This window comes from Chrysemys picta, chromosome 2 (genome assembly GCF_011386835.1).
Source record: "Chrysemys picta bellii isolate R12L10 chromosome 2, ASM1138683v2, whole genome shotgun sequence".
NCBI classification, from domain to species: Eukaryota; Metazoa; Chordata; order Testudines; family Emydidae; genus Chrysemys; species Chrysemys picta.
Genome location: NC_088792.1, coordinates 79,582,724 through 79,608,979, shown reverse-complemented (window position 1 = coordinate 79,608,979; position 26,256 = coordinate 79,582,724). Strand labels below are relative to the sequence as shown.

Genomic DNA, 26,256 nt, shown 5'->3' with positions numbered 1-26,256 from the left:
CCTTTCACACCCTGGACAGCCAGAAACTTGCAAGGAATGGTGATCAGACCTATGCTTATTCATTGAGGCAGAGCAACAAGGGAAACCATTTTTAAAGGTTTCTTGTTTTATTTATTCAATTTGTAATTAGAGGCTGTGGATCAGAGCACAAAAGAAACTCACAAAGCCATGGGCAAATATTACCTTAAGCAGATTAAACTGATGTCAGAACATCAATAGTGTTATTGTAGGTGTCGTAGCGTACCTCCCAACCTCTCCAGAGTTGATTTGCTAATGCACAGGACACAGTCCTACGAGAATAACCATGTTACTAAATGCAGAGGCAAGTCAGCCCTACAATGTATTTCATTTAAATACAACGGCTCCAGGTGTCAGACGGCTGACCCATTATTAAAGCCTTGCAGAACGGTCAGAGCGTTCCGCCTGGAGTGGGATGCAGCAGAGTTAGGTCCTGGCACACGTACAGAATTTCTAGCCTGGGCGAAGTTAAAATAAATGCACCAAATTGAAAAAGGAAACTCTTTAAGGACAGAAACAGATTGCTTGTGATCTTAGAGAAAAGACAGCGTTTAAAAAAATAAATAAATAAGTGTATGGCCCAGACTGTCCCAGCATGGAGTAAGAGCTGTGGGAGGGGACCTTTTACAAGGGAAACTCCATGAGGAAATTCCCCTGCATCATCCTTGCAGGAGCGGGATGGGGTTGTTCCCTGTGGAAAATCCATACCCAAACTTGGCAGAGCCCAGGAATTCACAGGAGGCCAAGCCCATCTGTGCTCAGATCCTGTACCTCCACAGCGGCTCTAGATCCCAGCGCCACTCCCCACCCCTGACTCCTCTTCTCCAGTGGAGGCACGCTAGCAGGGACCCCATTACCTTACTTTACCCTGGGTGCCCCTGGGGCACAGACACCAGCTTGACAACTTCCATGGGGTCAAAGAGGGAACAATATGTGTCTTCCCATATCAGCTCCATCCTGCCCTGGCCCACCCAAACTTTACCCTTTCCTTGGCAGGCCCTGAGCATCACGGTGTGCCCTCTGAAGGGTTCTGGAGGGTGGGATTGTGGTGGTAGTCAACCCTCTTTCCACGCAGGGGGTTTGGCAGCCACAAGTGGAGGACTTCTCCATGCACCTCTTTCAGTGGGCACAATCTGGCCCTATATTAACAGGGAACATGTCTACAAAGAATAAATCCCACAAGTTAGAGGTCGGGCACAGAATAAAGCAAATGTATTTTACAAAGTGACACAGGATATACTAGGCCCATTATCATTGTATCTGGGTGCCCATATGAGAAATATACTAAAATAAAAACCCCATCACTACGGCCCTGATTCAGGAAAGCACTTAAGCATGTGCTTAACTTTAAGTATTAAATATGTGCTTAAGTCCCACTGATGTCACTGGCACTTAGGTACATGTCCAAAGTTAAGTAGGTGTTCAAGTGCTTTCCTAAATAGGGGCTCAACTTTGTGAGCCCTCGTGCCAAATTTTGTAATTAAGAAAGGAAAAGATGGCTCTTAAGTTTTGTGCACCGCAAGATGATTAATTGGTGCCTTTTATAAAAGTCTAAAGAAATAAAATATATAAAACAACTTGCCAGAGGTGACATGGGGGTGGAGGGAGAAGGATGCGGGGGTCACATATTCCCCTCCTCCCCAGATTTGCTGCTGGGCTTGAATTTAGCATGCTCAGTAACACTGCTGAAACAGGCTGCCCTCACTCTGCCCCCCCCTCCCCCCACACACACACACATTATTGGCAGGCACAGGTCTTCGCTGCAACTTGCTCTCCAAATTTACTTGTAGACATCATGGCACAGAACTATATTTGTATATGGAGGACTGTTACTATCCCGGGACCCAAGGTATGATGTAGCCTCATATATGCGCTGTATCGGATAGAGGACGGGGAGAACAGTTGCAGCCTTCATTTCCTATTAGCTCTCAGCTCTCTGCATGAACATGAGTAATAGCCTCAGAAGCAAAGAACAAAAAAGTCAGATGCAAGGAGCAGAGACAAGAACAAACCATCGAACAGGGACCAGCATCATCAGGACTGAAAGAATTAAAAAACAAAAAATTCTCATTCTTCTGCAATACGAAGGTTTTCACGCATTAGTATTATTGCTGAATAAATAAATGCCTAACCACTCAGGAATGACAGCCGGTGTCTCTCTGTAATGAAGGGCAGTTATGTGGAGGTGTGTTGAAGGCATGTGCTGTAGGTTCAGATCTTTTCCCCAGGTGTTCCTTTCCAACGTCTCAGCAGAGCACAAAAGGGAATTATGAGGAAAATTGATCCTAATGCAGCTTTTATTTTATTTAGGTTTTGGTTCTCCCTTGTCTCCCTCCCTCCCACTGTGAAAGATGCAGGAGGAAACACTGCCAGTCACATTAGCAAGATTTCTGGGCCGAATCTGATTTACCTCAAATAAACAAATTAATATATCTTTCAAAGTGTACATCTCCCTGCACTGGAAATGCTGCAGAATGCAATCTGGGACACAGACTGTTCTGTGGAAGACCCAGCTTCAGAAGAGACCTGGGACTGATGGTATGAAGACCCTTGGGTGAGTGCTGGAGAAATCTAAAATGGCCATTGTAGTTTAGTGCCCAGTTTTTTAAGCCATGACATTCCTGCTCATTTTTCACTCTGCACAGACTTTGAACTCCTACTTGCTGCCACTACAATTGACAACCAGTTTGCAGTCAGTTTTTAATTGGCGATGATAGCAAGTATCAATATATTTACCCAGAGACAGGGTGTATCAGGCAGGAGGGCTATTCCACCACGTGCCTTTAGGCAGCCTTCTTACTATCATCTGGGACATCACACTGGTGCATATCACACAGATGTTGCAGGGGTGGGCTTAAGGATGAGTGTCAAAGCAAAGATCTGGCAGGAGCAACTAGCAAACACACAGAGAGAGTGGCAAGCAATCCACAGCCAACATTTTCCCACGCATGGAAAGCCTCATCTGTGACTGTTCTGTAGAATGGTTTGCAGTTAAAATGGAACTGAGATTGGCATCCCGAGGCTGAGACCTTTAGGAAAGGAAATGCTGCAAGCCTTCCTTTTGGATAAAGCTTTTTCACCATAACCAGAAAGTCATCCATAGCATCAACCTCTCCCTCTCAAAGACAAAGAACCCCCTTCCTCCAAAACCAAGCAGACCTTTCTAGATAGGGTTGCCATATTTAATCAATCAAAAAAAGAGGACGGAAGGAGCCCCGCCCTAGCCCTGCCCCCATCCCGCCCTAGCCCCACCCCTGCCCCTTCCACTCCCTCCCATTTCCCGCCCCCCTCAGAACCCCCAACCCTCCCCCCCACTCCTTGTCCCCTGACCACCCCCTCCTGGGACCCCTGCCCCTAACTACCGCCCAGGACTCCATCCCCTACCTAAGCCTCCCTGCTCCTTGTCCCCTGACTGCCCCCTCCTGAGACCTTCCCCCCCATCCTAACTGGCCCCCTAGAACCCTACCCCCTACCTGTCCCCTGACTGCCCCAACCCTTATCCACACCCACACCCCCAGACAGACACCAGGGACTCCCACGCCCCATCCAACCACTCCCCACCCCCTGACAGCCCCCCCGCAGAACTCCCGACCCATCTAAACCCCTCTGCTCCCTGTGCCCTGACTGCCCCTGCCTGGGACCCCTGCTCCTAACTGCCCCCCTAGGACTCTACCCCCTACCTGTACCCTGACTGCCCAAAACCTTACACCCCCAACCCCCAGACAGCGCCCCCCCAAACTCCCGACCCATCCAACCCTGCTCCCTGTCCCTTGACTGCCCCCTCCAGAATCTCCCTGCCCCTTCTCCGACCCACTGGCCCCCTTACCATGCCGCTCAGAAAGAGTGCTGCGGAGCGGCGCGCTGGAGAGCAAGGGGAGGAGCTCCAGACTGCCGGAGGCCCGATGCGAACGGCCGGCCGGCGATCTGCGAATGTAAGGGGGGGGAAGGGAGAGAGAGGAGGGGAGTGATCTCAAGTTGCAAGGGAGAGGAAGGGGAAGCGGAGGAGGCGCTCTAGAGCCCCGTGCAAGTGGCACGATCCGGCCGGCTGCCCTGTCAGCTGCGCGTGCTCTGCATGGGGGAGAAATCCGGACATTTACAAATTCCCCCCGGACGCTATTTTTAACTCAAAAAAGCCGGACATGTCCAGCAGAATCCGGACGAATGGTAACCCTATTTCTAGAGCCCCAAAACAGAGAAGAGCCAGAGACACCAAAAAGTCCACGAGAGACTCTGCAAATGCCATTCTACACAGAAGGTGATCCAATGTTACAAGTGATGGGCACCAGCACAAAACCCAGAGGAAGATCGATAGCTTAAAACAAAACGTGGGTTTAAGAGCTTAAATCAATCAGGGCCTAAGTGCCCAATTCTGCAGCCCTATCTACCGTCCCATCGAAGTTAAGGGTTTTTTCACATAAGTAAGTGTTAGTCAGTGTACAGGTTGCAGAATCAGCTCTAAAATATTTAAATTGATGTTTTTAAGTGATAACACCTATGGAATCCATGTTTGAGAATGGTATTTAGAAGATCTACCACAAAAACACCCCAAATATAAAGATTTTGCAATGTGGAAAGTTATTACAATGGAGGACAAGCAGGCCCTCGAGCTCTCCAGTACTGTCTGGGAAACTCATCTCTAGGAGTAGGCCACTTCACAAAGGGGCCTTTTTAAAAAATATCAGTAAAGGATTATGATGTCAGAGGATATGACCAGGTGAAGAATACGCAAAACTAGATATATCCTTATAAAAAACGATCATTGGCTCCACGCTCCTGTGCCCAAGCTCCTCTCAATACAGCGGGTGAGGAGGATGCAATCAGGGAGCCAGTTACAGTTCCCTGATCCTGTGCCAGCATGGCCCTGACCTCAGTTACAGCAGCCTAGGGGCTGCTTTAGGTTATATAAGTGGTGGATCAGTGTAGTGGAGCTCCACCCTTTACTTCCGGGGAAATTCTGCACCACTGTGCATGCGCAGAATAAAAAATGACTTTCTGATGGGGAAGCAAAGGGAAGCCACAACAGCAGTCATGCAACCCTCCCCAGCAGTATGTTTCAGGTGCCTAAGGCAGCCAGCAGAGAGGTAAATCACTGTGGGTCAGGACTGGGGAAGACCCGGCTGGCGGCTCCTACCCAGCGCTGGGCTCAGCTGCTAGTCCCAGCTGGGCTGGGGAGGACGGGACTTCCTCTTCCCTTGCACGGCATCCGGGGCTGGGTCAGACCCACCCACAGATTTCTTCCCCGGTGGCAGGAAGCTCTACAAACTCCCCCCTCCCTACGCTTCCTGCACCCATCACTCCTCAACTGTACAGGGAGCTGCTCCCCCATCCACCCAACCCATGTGCATCCAGACCCCCTCATACCAGATCTTCACGTCGAGCCTCAGGTCCCCCCGCACCCAGAAACCCCTCTGGCAAGCCCCACTCCTCCTGCAGCTGGACCACCCTGACGAGCCACCCACACCCAGATCCCCACCCTACCGAGCCCCAACCGGATCTCCACCCCACTGAGCCCCCACTCCCCTGGCATCTGGACCTCCCCCACACCCAACACTCCGCCCCTCCCCCCGAGCTCCAACCACCTTCACTTGAACACCCCCCTGCAGAGTCCCATTACTGTTGCACCCAGAACCCCCCCAACATGTCCCTGTGCATCCAGATCCCCCCTACATCTGGATTCCCCACTGAGCCGCCCGCACCCAGATTGCCCCACACAGAACCCTCTCAACCCACACCAAGCCCTTCCACACTTGGATCCTGCCTTCCGACACCTGGTGTACCTGGCACAGAGGGGCAGGGCCCTGGGGTGTTTCTGGGGCAGGCCCAATCCTTGCGCTGTTTCAGGCTCGGATGCAGCCTCACTGTTGAGTCCATGTCCCAGGGAGGTGGGGGGCGGGAGGGGAGGGGAGCTGCACAATGATCTCCCACCTATGTGCGGCCAGTGGCCGGAGCTCCCCAACGGCATGATGGAGCCTCCACATTTATTTGACAAATAACATTTGCAGAATTTTAAAATATGGTGCGCAGGAGTAACCCTCAAAAACATCCCCTATGAATACGGTGACCATATATCCCATTTTGGCTGGGACGGTCCCGTTTTTAAGCCCTGTCCCAACTTTTTTGGCAAAAGTGGGCATTGGTCCCATTTGTCCATGCCAATTTGATCAGTTGGCAAGAGCAAACAGAACAAATGCCCACTTTTGTCAAAAGAAAGGGGGTGTGGTGTGGAGGAATTTGTGGGGAGGGGCAAGTGGAGATGCCAGCCCCTTGTGGGCGGGAGGGATGAGCTCACATAGGAGGGGACTGCTGGCAAGCAGGGTTGCAGCAAATAGCAATAGCCTCTTGCGGGGCGGGGCAGGGTTCCAGCAACCTGAGTCTCATGGGAGGGGGAAGGGGGAAATTCCAGTGAACCCAGGCTTGGCGGGAGGGGGAGGGGGGACGCTTGGGCCACGAGATTTGCTGAGAAAAAAAACTTGATCCAGCAAAATTTTCTCTTCTAAAAATAATAAAAAATTATTTTTTCTTCAAAGGAACTTTTTTCCCTCCAGTCTTTAATCTCTATTTCCATGGATGCTGATTTCATGCAAAGAACCAAACAACCCTTGTTTAACATCAAAATGCCCCCCAGCCCCTTTCACTCTTAAAAGACATCTAACAACTAAAGAAGAGGCACTCAGTGTTGACTGTGAGGAGGAGTTCAGCTGTCACTGACTATCTATATCTCTTTTTAAAATTTCACATGACACAGTCAGGGGCTGGGGGAGAGGAAGACACTTCCAAGTGTGTTTTGAAAGGATGAGCCAAAATATTGTACGACAGAACCAAGAACATCAACTGGTTACGAAATCAAGATTACACAGTTTCATGGCAGTACAAGCAAATAAGGTTCTGAATGTGTTTGAGAGAGTCAAAGAGTAATCAAAGCCACAAACAGGGCAAAAATAAAGTTGGCAAAAACATTTCGGCTACTAGCTGATGATCAGGAAGACTCTTTTAAAAGGAAGAGTAAAAATTGCAGAACACTTCACTTTTCCTCTTGTAAACAGTTTTTTTTTTTTTAAAGAAAAAAAAGAGACCTTGTGGTTGAGACAGATTGTCAACTTTATTTTCTACTATGAGGGCCAGTGGGGATTTCAGGCATAAAAAGGGATGAGACGAGACTGAAATAAAGTGGTTGAGAAAGGGAAGCACAGGAAAAGAGGAGAAAGCAAGAGAGAAGTACAACCCACACCCAAACACCAAGTGTGTGGAGGAAAGGTGAAGTGCAATATCCAAAAACAGAATGAAAGAGCCAGAGAAAAGAAGCAAATTGCTTAAATTTAAGATAGGAGATTGATACAGTAGCTGAAAAATATAGAAATAAAGGCTTGATGGTGGACCAGATTCTCCTATCCCGCCAGTTGTACAAAAATTTAACCACATTCATTTCAGTTGAATTTCTTCTGATTTACACCACGAGATCACAATCTCCCTTCCACAATCTGAAAGAGTCTCTCTCTTCATGCACTGACATTTTCCTCTAAATTAGGATGCAAGTCTACATCAAACAGAAACAAGTACAACTTCACACCAGCCCGATTACAGTGAAAGGTAACTAGTCACTGAGTATCAACATCAGAAAGCAAAGAATACACTGTCTCAGACAAAAAATGCAAATATGCCATGTAATTCCAAAAAGCAAAAAAAACACAGCAGGGAAATGAACAAGACAGAGGCAAGATAACAAAAAACACAAGATAAACAAGGAGTCCACAGTCCAGCAGCTGAAAAACTATCAAGAATCAAGACCCAGAGAAAGAAGATGCCCAGGGCTGCTCTGTTTTGTCAACATGGATTACTCACAAGCAGAGGCACCTCCTCTGAGGGCACCTCCCAGAGGCCCCAGGACTGGACTTATCAGGATAGGTTTAGTGAAACTTGTGCAGCAGGTCCAGGGCATGAACATTTTCCACTGGTTCCCAGGATAGTTTGTCCAGACCATTACCCTCCCAGGCCACTAAGTGCTGGGGTTTTCCTCTAACACACTGGGAATCAACCATTTGCCAAAATAAATATTCCTCCTGATCCTGGGCAGTGACAGGAAAGGATGACCTGGTGGATCGGGTTGGAAAAGAATTCTTGGTGTAAGCCTTCTGGAGAGAGACATAGAACACTGGTTAAATCCTGAGGGACGCAGGGAACTGGAATCTGAATGCCATTGGACTGACCCATTCCAGAATCTGAAATGGACAGAGATATTGGTGGTCTAACTTAGCTGACGGGCATGCTGACCTAAGATTCTGAGTAGACAGCCAAACTTATAAGGTTGGGAGTGGCCTGGTGGCACTGGTCACCAAGGTGCTTGTAAGCCTCCTTAGCAGATGTCAGCTGTACCAGAGATTCTCAGGGATGTTAGAGTGAAACTGAGGATGAAACCCGTAGTTGGCAAAGAAGGGGCTTTGTAGGGTGGAGACGTGTGCGGTATTATTATACACAAATTCCACAGAGGGAAGCGGGGAAACTCAGTTTTCTTGGTCATCACTGCTTTTTGAACTAAGGAACTGCTCAAGGATCTGGTTGACCTGTTCCATTTGCCCACTGGTGTGCAGATGATGTGCAGACGAGATGAGGGATTCTATGCCTAAAAGCCTTGGAAACTCCCGCCAGAAATGGGAGATGACCTGAGAGCCCCGGTCTGACATGATGCGTGTTAGCAATCTATGACAACGAAAAATGTTCTCTAGGAAAAGGCAAGCCATTTCTGGGGCAGTAGTGATGGTGCAGCACAGGACAAAGTGTGCCATCTTAATGAAAAGATCAGCCACCACTAAAATCGTTGTGTGCACCTGACAGCGAGGCAGTTCCACAATGAAGTCCATGGACATGTGACCCATTGCTGAGATGAGACAAGCAGTGGCTGGAGAAGACAGAATGGTGTTGAACATGGGCTTCTGGTTTGGGCACAGAGTTTGCACGATTTTATATATTTTTTGACAGAGGTGCACAGGCCCAGCCACCAGAAAGTTCTTGACACCAAATTCCAAGTCTTGATGTGGCCGAAGTAACTAGTAACTGGTATATATCAGAGCACAGCTTTAGGACTGGAAGCCTAAGCTGTCCCTCCAGGATATAAATACGGCCTTTATGGTAGAGGACGTCATCCTGTAATCTGAACTCGGTGACAGGTTGGATACTGGCACCATCCAAAGCCTGGAGGATCTGAGAAGCAACAAGGTCATCAGGCAACAAGGAAGGCATGGTTGCCATCTATTGCCCTGTTAACAAAATTGGCTGTGTTAACCCTAATATTGGACCATAAAGCACCCAACTATTTATGTATTGAGGTCTTGGGAGACACCGCCCCCCATATTTCAAAATTGGAAAATACCCCACATGGGATGCATTTAAAACTGATTTTATTGTAACCAGTGAACTATAGAACTATGAACAATATAAAAAGGCGCAAACACAGTAAAGTGGCAGTAAAATGGCCTACTACTTTGAACAAATGGAGCAAACAGATGATATGTTCAGAACATACAAAGTGTTCACGCTTTGTACCTTTTTGGTGTGTTTTTCTGTCTTGTTCTCTGGTACAGATGAAATATCTGCCCTGTTTGTTAATACCGAGCATGCAAGACGCTGCTTCCCTAGAAGCCAAAGCAAGACTGCAATGTTCCTTTCCTGAACGAGTAGTTTCACCATTTCTGTATCCAGCTCCCTGAGAAACATCCGTTCCTTACTCTGTTATGCCAGGTGTGATTCAACAAAATCCAAATAATCTATGCATTCAAACAGGCAATCTGCACGTGCAATGTAACAGCGAGTCTTTGCCCCAGCAACATCTGTCAAGCATGGGCCTTGCCAGAAAATGTATCTGACAATTGTGGTTTCCCCAGAAATTCTTCCTAGCAAGTGTAGGCTTCCCAGAAAATCCATCTGACAGTGTTATCTTCAAAGAAACCCAATTTGCAGGACAATTGTGATGATAAATGAGGCAAACATTATCTGGGGTCTCACATATTTTAAAAAACCAAAAGCCACTGAAACTATGAGGATAAAAACAATACTGAGAGAGTCATACAATCATATCATAATTGCTGCCTCAAAGTAAAAGTATATCTGCTACTGAAATACCTGCATAATTAATTTGGGATCTAACTGGCCTCAATATCTTTTGAGTGACTTTTTTTGCTACCCTAAAACCACAACAGTTATGCAGAGAAAACCAATGCTAGCAGGTTGTCCTCCTTATCAGTTGAGAATACTTAAAGAAGAGGCAGTGATTTGCCGATGATGTTTTAGTTACATTTTTATACGTGTTTGGGTCCAAGAGACCCCTCAAGGACTTTGAAAGTGGAGTATTCATTTTTCCCCATTGACTAACATTGAGGGGGTCTAACTGACCACATTACCTTTTCAGAGACTTTTTTTTGCAACACAAAAACCACAACAGGTAGGATGAGAAAACCAATGAGGAAAGATTGACTTCATACATTAAGTATTTTCATATTATGATGAAGCACAGGTTTGATATGAACATTTTTATTTACATTTTTGTGCGTGTTCAGGTCAGATAACCCTCCTAATATTTTGAGGTCTAAAAACTGTGGAAGGAGTTCCCCTGCCAGAGCCATGGTACTCAACCTTACGGGACAGTGTGTCAGCCTGTTTCTCATCCCAAAAATTGAACTTGGCAAAGAAGAGGAACCAGCAGATCGGACGTTGGTTAATATGCCTGGCTGCATATAAGGACCTGGACTGGAATGCCTGGCCCCATCTAAGAGATGGTGCAATTCCTCAAAGGCTGCCTCTATGGCTAACAGGCCCTTAGCTCATATATCATAGTTCCTCTCTGCCTGGACTAGCTTCCATAAGTAGCAGGCACAGGGGTGCAGTTAGCTATGGGGCCCTGGTGACTGGGACAACACTATGCCCAGGAAAGTTTGATGCATCGGTCTCTACCATAAATGGTTTTGTGGGGTCTGGATGGGTGCCATGGTGAATCTCTCTTAGTTGCCTGAAGGTGGACTGGGCTTTTGGGGGACCAGGTGCAGAAGAGCAGTTATAGGAAGAACTAAACTAGAAAACCCCTTGATAAATTGTTTATAAAAATTGGTAAAGCCCATGAATTGCTGTACCCGATGGATGCCTTTCGATGTATCCTCGTTAGATACGGCTGCCACTTTGCACAGGTCCATGGTTAGCCCTTTGGGAAAGATATATACCCAAGGAATTCAATTACACCCCAGTGGAACTCGCACTTCTCAGACTTATTATACAGATGGTTCTGATAGAGTCTCTCTAGGATGCTGTGTACATGATGATCATGAAGAGCCTAGTCTTCCAAAAAGATGAGGATACCATCAAGGTAGATAACTACAAAATAGTCTAGCATGTCCCTGAAGATATCATTGATAAAGTGCTGGAAGGTCACCAGAGCATCGCTCAGACCAATCGGCATAACTAGATATTAGAAATGTCCATACTGGGTATAGAAGGCAGTCTTCCACTTTCCTAATCCACACCAGATTATAAACTCCAGGGAGGTCTAACTTCATGAAGACGTTGGTAGAGTGAAGTAGTTCAAACAGTTTGCTGATAAGAGGTAGGCGATACTGGTTCTGGATGGTAACCTTGTTTAACACCTTGCAATCCACACAGGGCCACAGAGATCTGTCCTCCTTTACAAAGAAGATCAGTGCCCCAGCCAGAGATATAAATGGATGGATGAAATGCTTCTGAAGGTTCTCTTGAAGGTACACCTCTACCCTGATAAAACGCTGTCCTTGGGAGCCAAAAAAATCTTACCTCATTATAGGTGAAAGCACGTTATATCGAACTTGCTTTGATCACCCGGAGTGCGCAGCCCCGCCCCCCCGAGCACTGCTTTACCGTGTTATATCCGAATTTGTATTATATCGGGGTAGAGGTGTAGTTCCAGAGCGCCTATAGCTCAGGCTCAGAGAGGGAGTAGATGCCACCAAAATGGATCTCGGCTCCCAGCTAAAGGTTAATGGGGCAAAGTGTCTACATTCTTCTTACTGAGTGTATCCACAAATTCCTGGTATTTAGCAGGTATCACAGAAGTAGTAGGTGGTGACACAGGGGGTTCTGAGATTCCCTGTGACCTAACTGCCTCAGACTTACATTCTCTGAGGAGGCAGACTAAACCACAGTGGGCTTTTGGCCCATAGCTGGGCTTTGGGAGACAAGATTGCCGACAATGCAGGTGTGACAGATTTCTGTTATCAATTTGCCCAGGGTATCAGGTGACCAGGTTGAGGCCACAGGATTTTTTGGGGAGGAGATGGAGGAGCACACCAAGGTCTAAATTTTAAAGCTTTATTAATAAAATAATAAAACAACAGCAGAGAGTGATGGGTGTTTCCCATGTCACTCAGAGGAAGGAAGAAAGCATTAGTGCCCCAAGCCCTAACCCACTTTTATACTCACACACGCTCTACCTGAGGCTGGCCAAGCCTGGGTGTAACGTAAGAAGAAGAGGGCGAAGGGTGGACGGGAGTTCTGTCCTGGGCCCAGGTTGTCCGGGGTTCGCTGTAATCTCTGAATTGCTCCAGCTCTCAGAAGAGTTATTAAGTCCAGGGTTTCTTTGGGGGTGTTTCATTCCGCGACATGTGTTTCTGGTGTTCTTTGTACCTGTCAAAACCGGCTCTCTATGGTCTCCTTAACTTTTCCAAAACACACCGGCTAGACTGTTGTCCTCTTTGTTTTCCTCTGTGCTGGCCTTTGCTTGGCCTTTACTTGTTTTGCTCGTTATGGGCTGCCTCTTTAGGTCTGTTCAGCTGAATTTCATCTCCCTTTCTTACGGCCAGGTGGTGAATTCTGGGCCCCCCTCTTTCTTGGCAGGCAGCTGAGAATCAGATGTGTGTTGTGGCCTTGAGTGGGCTGGAGTCAGCATCTTATTTTTGGGCCTAGCAGGAGCGTGGAGTTAACCCGTTTTTTGCTTTCTTCCTTCTTCCCCCCTCTGGTGTCTCGCGACCTGCAAAGCAATTTTTTATTCCACCCTCATTTACACCTTTGACCCTTCCCCGAAATGCCTTGCGATGCTTGCAACCGCATTAGCTACATACAATGCTGATCTGCCTCCCCATGGGACCCCCTGATGGAGGGAATCCTTGGGCTTGTGACACAGGGAGTTGAAATGTACTGTGCGTGCCTGCTAACAGACATGCAAATTGTGAATAACAAGCCAGCTAGGCCACACAGAGAATAACCAGAGAGAGTGGGGCTTGGATGAGCCCAAACTGAAGGGTTTTTTGTTGACCCTGGAGGATGGTCACCTCCAAGGGGGCAGTCTGGTGGGGCCCAACAAGAGGAGTGACCCATCAACAGAGTCCACCAAGTCAGGAGAGCTTTTTTGCTGGACGGCAATCATGTGCGCTTGCACAAACTCCAAGTCCATTAAATTACCGGAGGCACCCAAAACCACCAGTGCTTCCAGGTGGACCTGAGACATGGTGGGGTATAGAAGTTGGAGGGAAAGTCAGAGATGTGTTGGGTTCTGGTTAACCAATGCTAGAGTACCAGCAGACAAATCTCAAAATTGGATACTGCAGTTAGGAGAAGGAGAAGAATACCAACCCAGACCAGTCCCCTCTAATGGGCCTGGGACTTGATGTTTTCCCAGATGGGACGCAGGTCAAGCCTTTGCGAGACGGCCCGATGAAAAGCGTCCAGGTTCTCCACAGAACAGGCATCAATTTTTCTCAGCATCAGAAAGCCAGGGCTGATTTACATGGGCTCAGTCTCGGGGGCAAAGCCAGTTGGTGAGCTGGGGTCTGGGAAACCAGCAACGCACAGGAGGCTAAGTTTCGCTCTCAGCAGCACTCTGTCAGACAGTTATCAATCTTAATACACAGCTCAATTAGATCATCTAGGCCAGGTGGGGACAACTCCTGCACCAGCTAGTCTTTGATTGCTTCATGGAGGCCAAGCCAGAAGTCATAATGCTGCGCAGCCTCCTTCCACTCAGTGTCCACTACCAGGTGTCGAAATTCTGCAGCGAATTTGGCAACAGATAAGCGTGCCCCTGCCATGATGCTCCAAGCACAGCCTTTGCTGTGCATGTGCAGTTCAGGTCATCAAAGATTACCGCCAGAGTTGCACAAAGTTTCCAGGACCAGGAGCGGGCTAGATTTCTCCTGCAGGGAGCCCTGACCAGGGCCTTCCCAGTCAGCAAGACGATGGTAAGTCCTAGTTGGGCTTGGTTGGTGGGGAATGCTTGTAGTTACAAAAGAAACGGAAGTCGACCCTGATGTAGGACTCCACAAAATTTGCCACGGTCACTGATGAATTTATGTGGCAGTGGAATCTTTGGTTCGGGGTTGGAGCTTTCGGGCAGCAACGTGACCCTGCAAGTTTTTTACAGTGCACACCATTTCCGACAGGGAGATGTTTGCTTTGGTGAGACCCATGCCCGCAGAGAATGTGGCCCCTTCTCTCCTGATGGGTTCCTTTTGGTAGGCTGCTTAAACTGTTAGGGACTGGGACAAGGATGGTCAGGCCTACCGGGCAGAGCAGGAGTCAGTAGCCAGGTGCCAAAACCAAGAGTCACAGCTGGAGTCAGAGCCAAGGGTCAGAACCAGAGTCAGACACCAGATCCTGGATCCAAAGTCAGGAATCAGAGTAGAGGTTCGGAACAGGGTCACCTGGAGTGAGGCACGGCAGGAGTGGGACTGGGACCAGGACCAAGACGAGCACAGGTGGGAACAAGCAGGTGCAGAAACTATCGTAGATGTGGGCAAATGCTTTGAGCAGCCAGTACCCTGCTGCTGATCTTAAGAGCAGATCTGCTAATCCCCTCAGCCAATCAGGTAGCTCAACTGGGGCCCAGCTGCACTTGTTAGACTGCCTGCAGGTTAAGCTAGCAGGTAAGCAGACTAGCTGCTGGCCCTTGCTCCCCCTCACTCTGCAGATGCTATTCTAGCCTGCTGCAGTTTGTATGCCTCTCCTCCTCCCTTTGACCACTCAGGCCCTGATCCAGCAAAGCACTTACACATGTGCTTAATTTTACAGATGTGAGTTGTCCCATTCAATGTCAATGGGGCTACGCTTGTGTTTAAAATTAAGTACAAGTTTAAATGCTTTGCTGGATCAGTGCTTTAGACTGTAAATTCTTCAGGACATGAACTTGTGTTTTTATGTCTGTAAACTGTCTAGGACACATCATTTTTCATCCTTAATGTGATGAAGTATAGCACTGCCATGCTAGCCCCCTTTGCTGTGGAGAAATCAAAAAGCAGATTTCACAGCATCAAGACTGAAGGAATCAGCATCCACTTTTTTTTTTTTTTTTTTTTGACTGTCTAGTTGCAGAATACCATTATCAATTCTGGGGACCAGAAATGGAAGATGCACGTAATAAAACAAACACACCGCGCAACTTAGAAATACTGTACTAATGCAAAAGAAACATTCAAGTTATAAATACTCTGTGAAATGAGTGGTCATTATTAAGTGTGATATAGAAAGAAAAGACCAGATTAAATCCGTGTGATTCCATAAATTTGGTCCAGTAGATCTACAGAACACATGGTAGCCAGAGTTAAATCCTGCATTAACTTTATACCTGTCCGTTAGATGTCAATGCTATTTATACACATTGTCTTACTAAATCTGTACTAGACAAGTTGGCTATATAGTAAATGCACTATAAATAGGACACACATTATAAACTTAATGTAGGTATCAATGTGCCAAGATTTTATGCCAACAGAGTTGATTGCTGGTGGCCTTTAAAATACAACAGAACCCTATTTTGCAAATTTCTAAATAATATATATGCTGTGTATCCATTCAGCCAAATGAACATTAATAAATCATGTTCTGCCTCCAACCAGACATTTCAGGTAACCTCCACCCACTCACCTCCTCTCCTGTGTGAAGAAAATAAAGAGGAAGCACCACGGAATGTCAATCACACTGCAGATCCCTCCAGCACATGCCACTACCTATAATAAAGAAAGGAACGTGTCATGGTAGTGATCACCCTCTACCATTAGAGGTTTAAAATAATCTCAGCTGCAACAGATGCAGACTCCACCTAACAGGCAGCAGCATGTGGAGAGCTCATGCCAGAACCTGCCCTTCCCAGATGGCATTACAGTGGACTGCATCTTTCTCCTCATTCCTATGCTGGCTCCCAAATAGCATCTCCTCCTGTTCCTGGACAGGCAATATGTGATCTTGCCCCAGGTTGCTAATTCTGGCAAGGTTTAATTTATTGATCTATTTATGAACTGAAAGCTAACTTGACCTCCCTCCAGGGAAAACACACAGGAAACATGGCAAGGTCGCATTCATAGAACTGCCTTCAAATCATTTGTTGAAGGTGCTAGTTTTTGCACCAAACCAAAACAGGAAAAGGGGTCATGTTCTCAGTCCAGCACAAGCCAACACCATCCACCAAGAGACCTTGTGCCTTTATGATGGTTCTTGTCTTCCCCAGCCCCAATAGTAGTATGGTCCTGGAGCACATTCCTATACCTGAATGGACCCCAGCCCTCCCGCACCATTATTTTACACCCATAATCCCTACAGATTTCTATAGGGGCAGTCCCCAAAACAGTGGCTGCCTCTGGATACCCCCTTTTGCATCCACAGAGCCTCAACAGCACATGTCCCATACAGAACAGTTTCCCCAGTCTTTGGGACCAGCAAGGAGCTTGCTGTGAAGTCATTGCATCTCTGCCATCACTGCTGACATGAGTTTGGGGGCAGAGGGAAGTATGTGCCTGTGTATTTTCCTTAGAACAATGATCCATCAAGTCTAATATCTTGACTCTGACAGTATCCAATACCCAAGGAACCACAGAGAAGGTCTCCTCATTCACCTAAGAAAGGAACAGTTTGCTTCCAAAATATGCAGGCAGCTCACAATCATTCACAAAGTAAATTTGTATCATCTGAAATCACCAGAATATAAACAATAGCTTCTTTAATACGAATAAAGAGCACCTATAACTCAATTTTTTTCTTTTGCATGATACATTCTAGAGTGATAGTAGTAAGTTCATAATTAAGGCTGTTACCAGCTTGTAAATCATTACAAGTCAGATTTTGGCCCTCCTGCCTCCAACATCATAAAAACGGTTTAAGAGCTAACAAGCGATAGGCCCAATCTTGATCTGCACAACCAAAGGTTAGAGGTTCAGGCATGAAAGAGTTTAAAATCTGGACTTGAGCCTGGATCTGAATTTGCAACTCAGACCCATCTCTATTTATGCCCCCCCACCCGCCACCTCAACACATAAGCATATTATACTCTCTACCAAGAATAATATAAAGCAAAAAGCATTAAAGTTTAAACACAATTACATCCTTGTTGACCTCATCAATAAAAGACAAAGAACAGTAATAGGTTTTGGAATTTATCTAGTTATTGTGGCATAATTGCTACATAAAACTTCAATTTATGGCACAGTAAATGTCCAACTAAAAAAATTAACTTGTCTGCAGCGTGTTTGGCTTCTTCAGGTTTACAAAGCACAGCCTTAGCTTTGTGAATGCATTAAGAATTGTACTATACATTTCTGCATAGCTACAAAACTTGCTTTAATTATTTGGTTATTAAGCTAGCAAGAAGAATATCTAAGGTGCCAATCACTGTGGTACATATACTCCTGTTTTATGAATTAGTATTACTACTATTCTTTAGAATCTGTATTACAGTAGCACCTTGAGGCCCCCTTTCTGCGAGGTCTTTTCTCTCTCTCTGTTTTTGCCAGCTTTACAATCTAAATAGACAAAGAGAATATTATTATAACCATTTTTGAAATGGAGAACTAAGGCACAGAAATATTAAGTGACTTGCCCAAGGTCAAAAAGTAAGTTTGTGACAGAGCCAGGAATTGAATCCAGGTCTTCTAAGCACCACTCCAGTTCCTTAACCACAAGAGCATCCTTATTCTTAAATTTTAGCAATTCTACCTGCTGCATACAAAAACAACATACCTGCTCACCAACTTAAACAAGAAAAACGCTACTTTGAGCACCCAATTTCAGGCACCACCAATAAAATCCAGTAAATAAAAGTATGTTTTTAAGGCTGACTGCCCAATGTCAGATCAGGATCAGTTCAGAGCTGTCAGAAGCGGTTACAAATGAAAAAAATTATTTGAACATACAACGTAGCCTGACAGACAATAAATCAAAAAGTGAAAGTGACATCCGCAAATTCTGCCAGAGGGTACTGGGTGGTGTCCATCCATTTTCAAAATTTTTTGCAGAGGAAAAAAAAATAAATCAGACTCACTTTGTTTTCCTCTTTACCTGATCCATGATAGACTAAGAGACTCATGCTAACCCCTGCTCCTCCCCCACCAACACATTCGGTACTTATTAGTGACTATGTGTATTTCCTCCTGCTATCCCAAGAAAAGGAAATTACGTAAAGAAAATCGTCACACTATTTAACAGATGCTAGCCACAGTGGAATGTTAGCTTTATCCAACCCAGCCACAGGTTTCTTACTACTCCTGACCACAGCTCTACAGCAAGCTCTCTGAAGTCAGACTCCTGCACCCACGTGGAGCCCCATCAGGGCCTATCAATAGGGATCCATGCATGCGCTGGGGCCACCCACACAGAACTCATTGCAGTGTTCAGGCCTGTGATGTCAGGTTCAGAGGTAGCTCTGCAGTTCTGGATATGTTCATATACATGCATGTATTAAAGCTGCCACTATTTTCCATATGAATGCCACCAGCAGGCTCCCACAGCAGGACTGTAACACACTGCTGTGTCAACAGCAACGCAGGCTTCTATAACATGTCAAAGCTACACTGGCTATGACTAAGGCCTTGGCTACACTTGCGAGTTACAGCGCTGTAAAGGCTCCCCCAGCGCTGTAACTCACTCCCGTCCACACTGGCAAGGCATTTGCAGCGCTGTATCTCCATGGTTGCAGCACTGCTTGTACTCCACGTCCCCGAGAGGAATAGTGAGTATTGCGCTGCCGCTGCAGCGCTGCAGCGCCAGTGTGGCCGCCCAATGCGCTGTGAATGGCCTCCAGAATTATTCGGCAGTATCCCACAATGCCTGTTCTAGCCACTCGGGTCATCAGTTCAAACTCTACTGCCCTGGCCTCAGGTAACCAACCATGTGACCCACCCTTTACATTCCCCGGGAATTTAAAAAATCCCCTTCCTGTTTGCTCAGCCCGGCGTGGTGTGGAGTGCTATCAGCGAATCTTTCCAGGTGACCATGCCTCCACGCGCCAAGCGAGCCCCAGCATGGAGCAATGGCGAGTTGCTGGACCTCATCAGTGTTTGGGGGAAGGAAGCTGTACAGTCCCAGCTGTGCTCCAGCCATAGGAATTACGATACCTTCAGCAAGGTATCAAAGGACGTGATGGAAAGGGGCCACGACCGGGACACCCTGCAGTGCAGGATTAGAGTGAAGGAGCTGTGGAGTGCCTATCGCACAGCCCGCGACGCAAACGGCCACTCGGGTGCTCCCCCCACGACCTGCCGATTCTACAAACAGCTGGATGCGATACTTGGGGTTAACCCCACCTCCACTCCGAGCACCACCATGGACACTTCAGAGCCGGTGGGGGGGGGGGGGGGGAGGAAGAGGAGGAGGACTGATGGTGGTGGGCCAAATGGAGACACCCCGGAATCCCTGGAGCCATGCAGCCAGGAGCTCTTCTCGAGCCAGGAGGAAGGTAGCCAATCGCAGCGGCCGGTACTTGATGGAGGACAAACAGAAGAGCGGGTTCCCGGTAAGCGGGGTTTTTTTCGGGAAGGAATTTTTTCGGTGCGGGCTCTTTGGGAGAGGAGGGTTAGGCATGCATGCCTATATGCAGAATAGTGCATTGATGTGGTTTATCACATCGTGGTAATCGGCTGCGGTAATCTCCTCGAATGTCTCATCCAGAACGTGTGCAATGCACTTGCGCAGGTTTATATCAGGAGAGCCACCGTGGTCCTTGTCCCAACCAGGCTAACATGTCCGCGCCACTGTGCCGCAAGGGGCAGGGGGACCATTGCTGCACACAGGCAAGCTGCACATGGGCCAGGGCGGAAGCCACACTACAGTAGAAGACCCTCCCTTGCTTCCCAGGTCACCCGCAGCAGCAAGATATCGTCCAGGATGAACTCCTGTGGAAAATGTTGGGACAGTGTTCAGTGCAGCTACCCCCTGAAGCTGTTGGCTCTCCCCAAGGCACAGAAACCCAGAGGACAGTGCAGCCCTGAAACAATCAGTCCCCCTTACTCACCATTTTGAGGCTCCCGTGGGATATGTGCGCTCTGTTTCGGACGGGAAAATTATGCAATTGTGTAGACCCTGTGTGTTTTCTACTCCTTAAGTGCAGGGGAAATCATTACTCTGTCTGGTATAAACTGTGCTGCCTCTGTTAAACGTTGCATTTTGCCTATACAGCAGCATCAACCTTGAGACCTCAGCCGTCCCTCTTATCGCCTGCTCAGAGACTGCAAAGACTCAGGAAGAGACTGCGAAAAAGCAAAGAAGACATGCTGCAAGAAGTGATGTGGCAATCTATTAAAGAGAATGAGAAAGCACAGAACTGGAGGGAGAGAGAAAGCAGGATCCGCCAGGAAAACGCAGCGCACCAGCGGCAAAGCATGGAGCACCGGCAGCAAAGCACAGATCGGCTCATAAGCATCCTGGAGCACCAAGCAGATGCTATCCGGGAGCTCGTAGCCATGCAGAAAGAGGAGCAGTACTGCAAACACAAATGCCATCCCCCCTATAGCCCTTGTCCCAAAACTCTTTCCATTGTGCCCCACTGTCACCTCCAACCCACTTTCCCCAACTTCCGTGTTCTTCACGCCACCCGCTGCCTCCAACACCAGTATCTTCACCACCTAGCCCTGAAAACCACGACCCTTACCCTCTGCACTCAACCCCCATCACCATGCAGTATAGCTATCCTGAAGTGCAGCACTCACTGCACAGCATACCAGACAGGACATATGCGAATCTGTGATTGTACCGTTCCCCACTCCACCCCCTTGTTTCTTTTCAATAAATGGATTTTTTGGCTTTGAAAACATTCTTTATTATTGCATAAAGTAAAAGACTCCTTAGCCCAGGAAATAAACAGGCACTGCAAGTCTGCTTGTCTGCTTAGCAAATACTGATTCCTAAAGATTGGAACTACTGCACTTCACTCCCGTGCAGGGCACCAGATATCACTGCTAGTTTTCAGCCTCAAATTGCTCCCTCAAGGCATCCCTAATCCTTGCAGCCCCACGCTGGGCCCCTGTAATAGCCCTGCTCTCTGGCTGTGCAAATTCAGCCTCCAGGTGTTGAACCTCAGAGGTCCATGCCTGAGTGAAGCCTTCACCCTTCCCTTCACAAATATTATGGAGGGCACAGCACGCGGATAACACCGCAGGGATGCTGTTTTCGGCCAAGTCCAGCTTCCCATACAGAGATCGCCAGCGGCCCTTTAAATGGCCAAAGGCACACTCCACAGTCATTCGGCACCGGCTCAGCCTGTAGTTGAACCATTCCTTGCTGCTGTCAAGGCTCCCTGTGTAGGGTTTCATGAGCCACGGCATTAACAGGTAAGCAGGATCTCCAAGGATCACAATGAGCATTTCAACTTCCCCTACCGTGATCTTTCGCTCTGGGAAAAAAGTCCCAGCCTGCATCTTCCTGAACAGTCAAGTGTTCCAAAAGATGCATGCGTCATGCACCTTTCCGGGCCAGCTTGTGTTAATGTCAATGAAATGCCCACGGTGATCCACAAGCGCCTGAAGAACCATAGAGAAATACCCCTTCCAATTAACGTACTCGGATCCTAGATGGGGTGGTGCCAGAATAGGAATGTGCGTCCCATCTATCTCCCCTACACAGTTAGGGAACCCCATTTGTGCAAAGCCATCCACTATTTCCTGCACGTTACCCAGAGTCACGGTTCTTCTGAGTAGGATGCGATTAATGGCCTTGCAAACTTGCATCAACACGATTCCAACGGTCAACTTTCCCACTCCAAACTGGTTTGGGACCGACCGGTAGCTGTCTGGAGTTGCCAGCTTCCAGATTGCAATAGCCACCCGCTTCTCCACTGGCAGGGCAGCTCTCAATCTCGTGTCCTTGCGCCGCAGGGTGGGGGCGAGCTCCTCACACAGTCCCATGAAAGTGGCTTTTCTCATCCGAAAGTTCTGCAGCCACTGCTCGTCATCCCAGACTTCCATGACAATGTGATCCCACCACTCGGTGCTTGTTTCCCGAGCCCAAAAGCGGCGTTCCACGGTGCTGAGCATGTCCGTGAATGCCACAAGCAATTTCGTGTCATACGTGGGACGCGGCTCGATAGCATCGTCGGACTCCTCACTCTCACTGTCACTTTGGATATCAAGGAATAGTTCGACAGCCAAACGTGACGTGCTGGCGAGATAAGTCAGCATACGCCTCAGCAGTTCGAGCTCCATTTCCCGCAGACAGATCGCGCTGCACAGAAACCGTTGAAATATGGCGCCAAAGGTGGACGGAAACAAAGGGATTTCTGGTATGCGAAGCGATGCATCACGGGGCGTTGGGACAGGACCCAGAATCCCCTGCACCCACGCCCCCTTCCCACAACCTACGGCGCCAGAATGGGAAGAGGTGCTCTGTGGGATAGCTGCCCATAATGCACCGCTCCCAATAGCACTGCAATTGCCGCAAATGTGGCCACGACAGTGCGCTGGGCAGCTGTCAGTGTGGATGGACTGCAGCGCTTTCCCTACTCAAATGCACAGCGCTGTACATCTGCAAGTGTATCCAAGGGTTAAGGCTACAATTTTGGCACCAACGTCATGGTGTTCGTGGTAATCATGTACTCGTATCTGAAAAAAGTCCATGATGAATCCGCCATGCACTCAACTCGCAGTAGCAGCTCTTCTCCCATGAGGTTGGTCCTGGCACCCTGCTCCAGGCATTGCGACCTGGCATATATGGTTGCAGTGCCACTTAGGTTTGGCTCATAAGGCCTTGGCTACACTCGGGACTTCGCAGCGCGGTATGTACTCCACCTCTCCGAGGGGAATAGCTTGCAGTGCAGCGAGCGAGCGTGCAGCGCTGCAGGCTCGGATTATACTGGCACTTTACAGCGCTGTACTTGCTGCGCTCGGGGGGGGGGCGCATTTTCACACCCCTGAGCGCAGCAAGTTGCAACGCTGTACAGCACCAGTGTAGCCAAGGCCTATAGATGGGAGCTGGGGGGCAGACTCACCAAACCTCAGTGACACCAGGTGTAATGCCCAGAGTGGGGAGCTGGGCCCAGCCCTGCACAAACCGGAGCTGCTGCTGCGTCGTGATTTCACTGTGAACCTCTCCACCCAAAAACTGTCCGTGACTTATTGTTTTTTCCCCTGCACCTCTGCTGTGAAATTTACTAAAAAAAATTTTTTTTAAATGCTGTGCCAAAATCTCGCATCAACAGTAAGATTAATGTAACCCTATTGCCTTCCATGGCTGCACACAGGTGAAACTGACCTTCGCAAACAATTTTGTTGATGGTGTGAAGGAAGGAACAGAATCCAGCTACCACTCTCAGTTGTGTTGGCTCTGCAAGGCTAACAGGAGTAAAAAGTATTGCAAACAGATACCATTGACTACACACAGTGAGCAGAACTGATGAATAAGGTGGTGCCATTTTAGCAATCACTTTTCAGTTCTAAGAAGGCTTTTGAAAGCAATACTGACTATGAAATAAATGCATTGTTCTGAGGTGGGGGGAGGTTTATCACCTACATCCAAATGTACAAGTTTCACTCCAAAACTTAGAAGCTGAACCATGCAAGTCAAAAGCAAATCTACCATGGAATTCTCACCATCTGGCTTGAGCACTTCTATGCATTATAAATAGATAGCAATTTTTTTCTTTTTCTAAAGTGTTCCTTCCATTGTAAAGGCTGCTACTGCTGTTAAGTAAAGTGCACCCATTTCACAAGTAAAGAGGGAGATAAAAAGGTCTCTCATGTGAAGTACTGCATTGCATTCATGTGAGAGAACAGGCTTCTTTAAGAGGAAAGAGAGAATGGATGGGATGACTCCCGAGATTAGTAATGGAAAGAGCCTTTTAGTATGTAAAATGAGCTGATTGTCAAGGTCCAATCCCCAGAGTGCCCTATCACAATTAGCACCCTTAGCGGCAGGCTCAGAGGCCCCAGAGAACTGAATGGGACTAAGTTCTGTCTTCCATGTGGCCCATTTATGCCACTCTGGCAACAAAGGGGTTGTAAACCCAGCAGAAATGGCTTATGGGAACTAGCCTTAATTTTAAAGAGAGTCCTCGGATAGCACTGTGCTCTCCCTCTGCTCTCCCACCTTACTCTCTCTGGTGTAGATAGTGGGGTGTGGCTAGAACGATCTCTGGCTATTCTCAGATGTGGAATGGACTGTCTGGGGATGCTGCAGCAGAGCATAGATTAGAGCAGCTCCGAGATTGCTCTAATTTACACCAGGGAAATGAGAATGTAAAAAGATCAAAGGTGGCTTGAAGATGCTTTTGCCCCCAAACTCTCTTCCTGCATCTAGTGTAGATCAGGGAGAATTTGGCCAGAGGCTAAAATACCCAGCGGTCCCTCCAGATCATGGAAGATGCATATTAAAGGGATACTGTCAACTTAAAAACGATGTATTGTAAACAAATAGAATTCCGTACCTTTGATGATTAAAAGTGAAAGAATTTTCAAATCCAATTTGCTTATTATTTTTTTCTCTCTTCATTGCCTCAATTTCTTTTACAAAACAAATCAATGGAGTCCATTTTACTTTGGGATGCTTTGTGTTGCATTTATAGGGTTTCAAACAATGCAGATAAATGTTAACATGTTTAAGAGCAACTGTTTTCACTGGAATTTTAAAAATAAAAAATGTGGCAATATTCATCTAGCGCTTTCAGGTTAGAAAATCTTGGTTTGGCCCAAAAATTAAATCCTGGGTCAAATTTAAAACTAAGTCTCATTAATGAGGCAGAATGGGAAACTTTGCACTGCTCTTTTTCCCTGTAGGAAGAGCATATAAATACAAGAAATTCTTCAAATAATTAAGAGTTCAACCTAAACTGTTAAAATGTATTGAACTAATAATTAGGACAAAAATGTATTATTAGCGTACCTGTTGTCTGTAAGGGATATCGCACTTTTTGTTATGTAACAGAAGCTACAAATTTCAGAGTAGCAGCCGTGTTAGTCTGTATCCACAAAAAGAACAGGAGTACTTGTGGCACCTTAGAGACTAACAAATTTATTTGAGCATAAGCTTTCGTGGGCTACAGCCCACTTTTTTGGATGCATAGAATGAGATTCCTACAATACAAAGATGCAAGAACGGAGTTATACCTTCCACTTTTCATTTCACAATATTCCCATTAAGGCCCTGATCCTGTAAAACACCCACGTGCTTAATGCATGTGAGTAGTGCCACTGAACTCAACAGAATTACTCGTGCTAAAAGTTAAGCATGTGCACATGTCTTTGTGGGATCAGGGCTTAGACAAGATTCTGATGGTTATTGTTACACATAATTTCTGCCCAATGTATCTGTAGTATAGTCAAAAAGATCCTGAGCTAGAGAAGCACCAGCAGGTATCACTATGACAGTAGAATGCTTCATTTAAACAGGGTTGATAGAGAAACTATTAAAGAAATTCTCCAAAAACATCACAGAACAGACCCTGATGTCTGAGGCAGTGAACTGTGCTATTGAGTACTACTCAGATAGTAATTACAGAAGTGAAGCCAGTCTGACACAGGATTGGTGCACTGTCCAGTAACTGACTTTGAAACTCCAGGCGTAAGCTCACCCACACTGATTTCAAGATTCTGGTGTTTATCCACTCTCAGTGGTATCCACTCTTTCCGATGAGCCATTTTTACGTTTTCTAGGAAAGTTCAGCTCACCTGTAGCATCTGATTTTGAAATAGATTTAGGCTCCAAAAAACACTCACATGCCTCATGTTAGAAAACCATTTTAGATATGGCCATTGAAGTCAATGGAGCTATGACATTTTACAGCAGCTGAGGATCTGCCCCATAGGTTTTAAAAGCAGTTTCTGTAAACACTTAGGTTGGCTGGTGTGGCTAGGGCATAACTTTGTTATTAATATTTGTGAAAACTCCGAGTCTAGTTTGCTGCCACTGAGAACAAATGTATGTCCTGGTTACACCAACTGGCATAACTGTATTTCAGAAAGCTTAAAAACAACAATAGTTTCATATTGGTGGGAGTTGCAAATTGCAGGGGGGGGGGGGCGGGCGGAAGAGCTGGGCCAATAC

At 47.0% G+C, this 26,256-nt stretch overlaps 1 protein-coding gene across 16 annotated transcripts in view; it reads right to left on the bottom strand.

The window, feature by feature from the left end:
* Window positions 1-26,256, bottom strand: part of POMGNT2 (protein O-linked mannose N-acetylglucosaminyltransferase 2 (beta 1,4-)) — a 140,389-nt gene that overhangs the window by 20,567 nt on the left and 93,566 nt on the right. For 11 of the 16 annotated variants that reach the window (XM_065583565.1, XM_005278685.5, XM_065583562.1 and 8 more), the window contains exon 2: window positions 15,886-15,968. The exons of 1 other annotated variant lie outside the window; for it this stretch is intronic. The gene's annotated coding sequence lies outside the window, so the exon portion shown is untranslated. Of the gene's footprint in view, window positions 1-183; window positions 291-12,450; window positions 12,998-15,885; window positions 15,969-26,256 lie in introns of those variants that run through there. 4 more of the 16 variants (XM_065583561.1, XM_065583563.1, XM_065583560.1 and 1 more) reach the window with 3 other exon arrangements.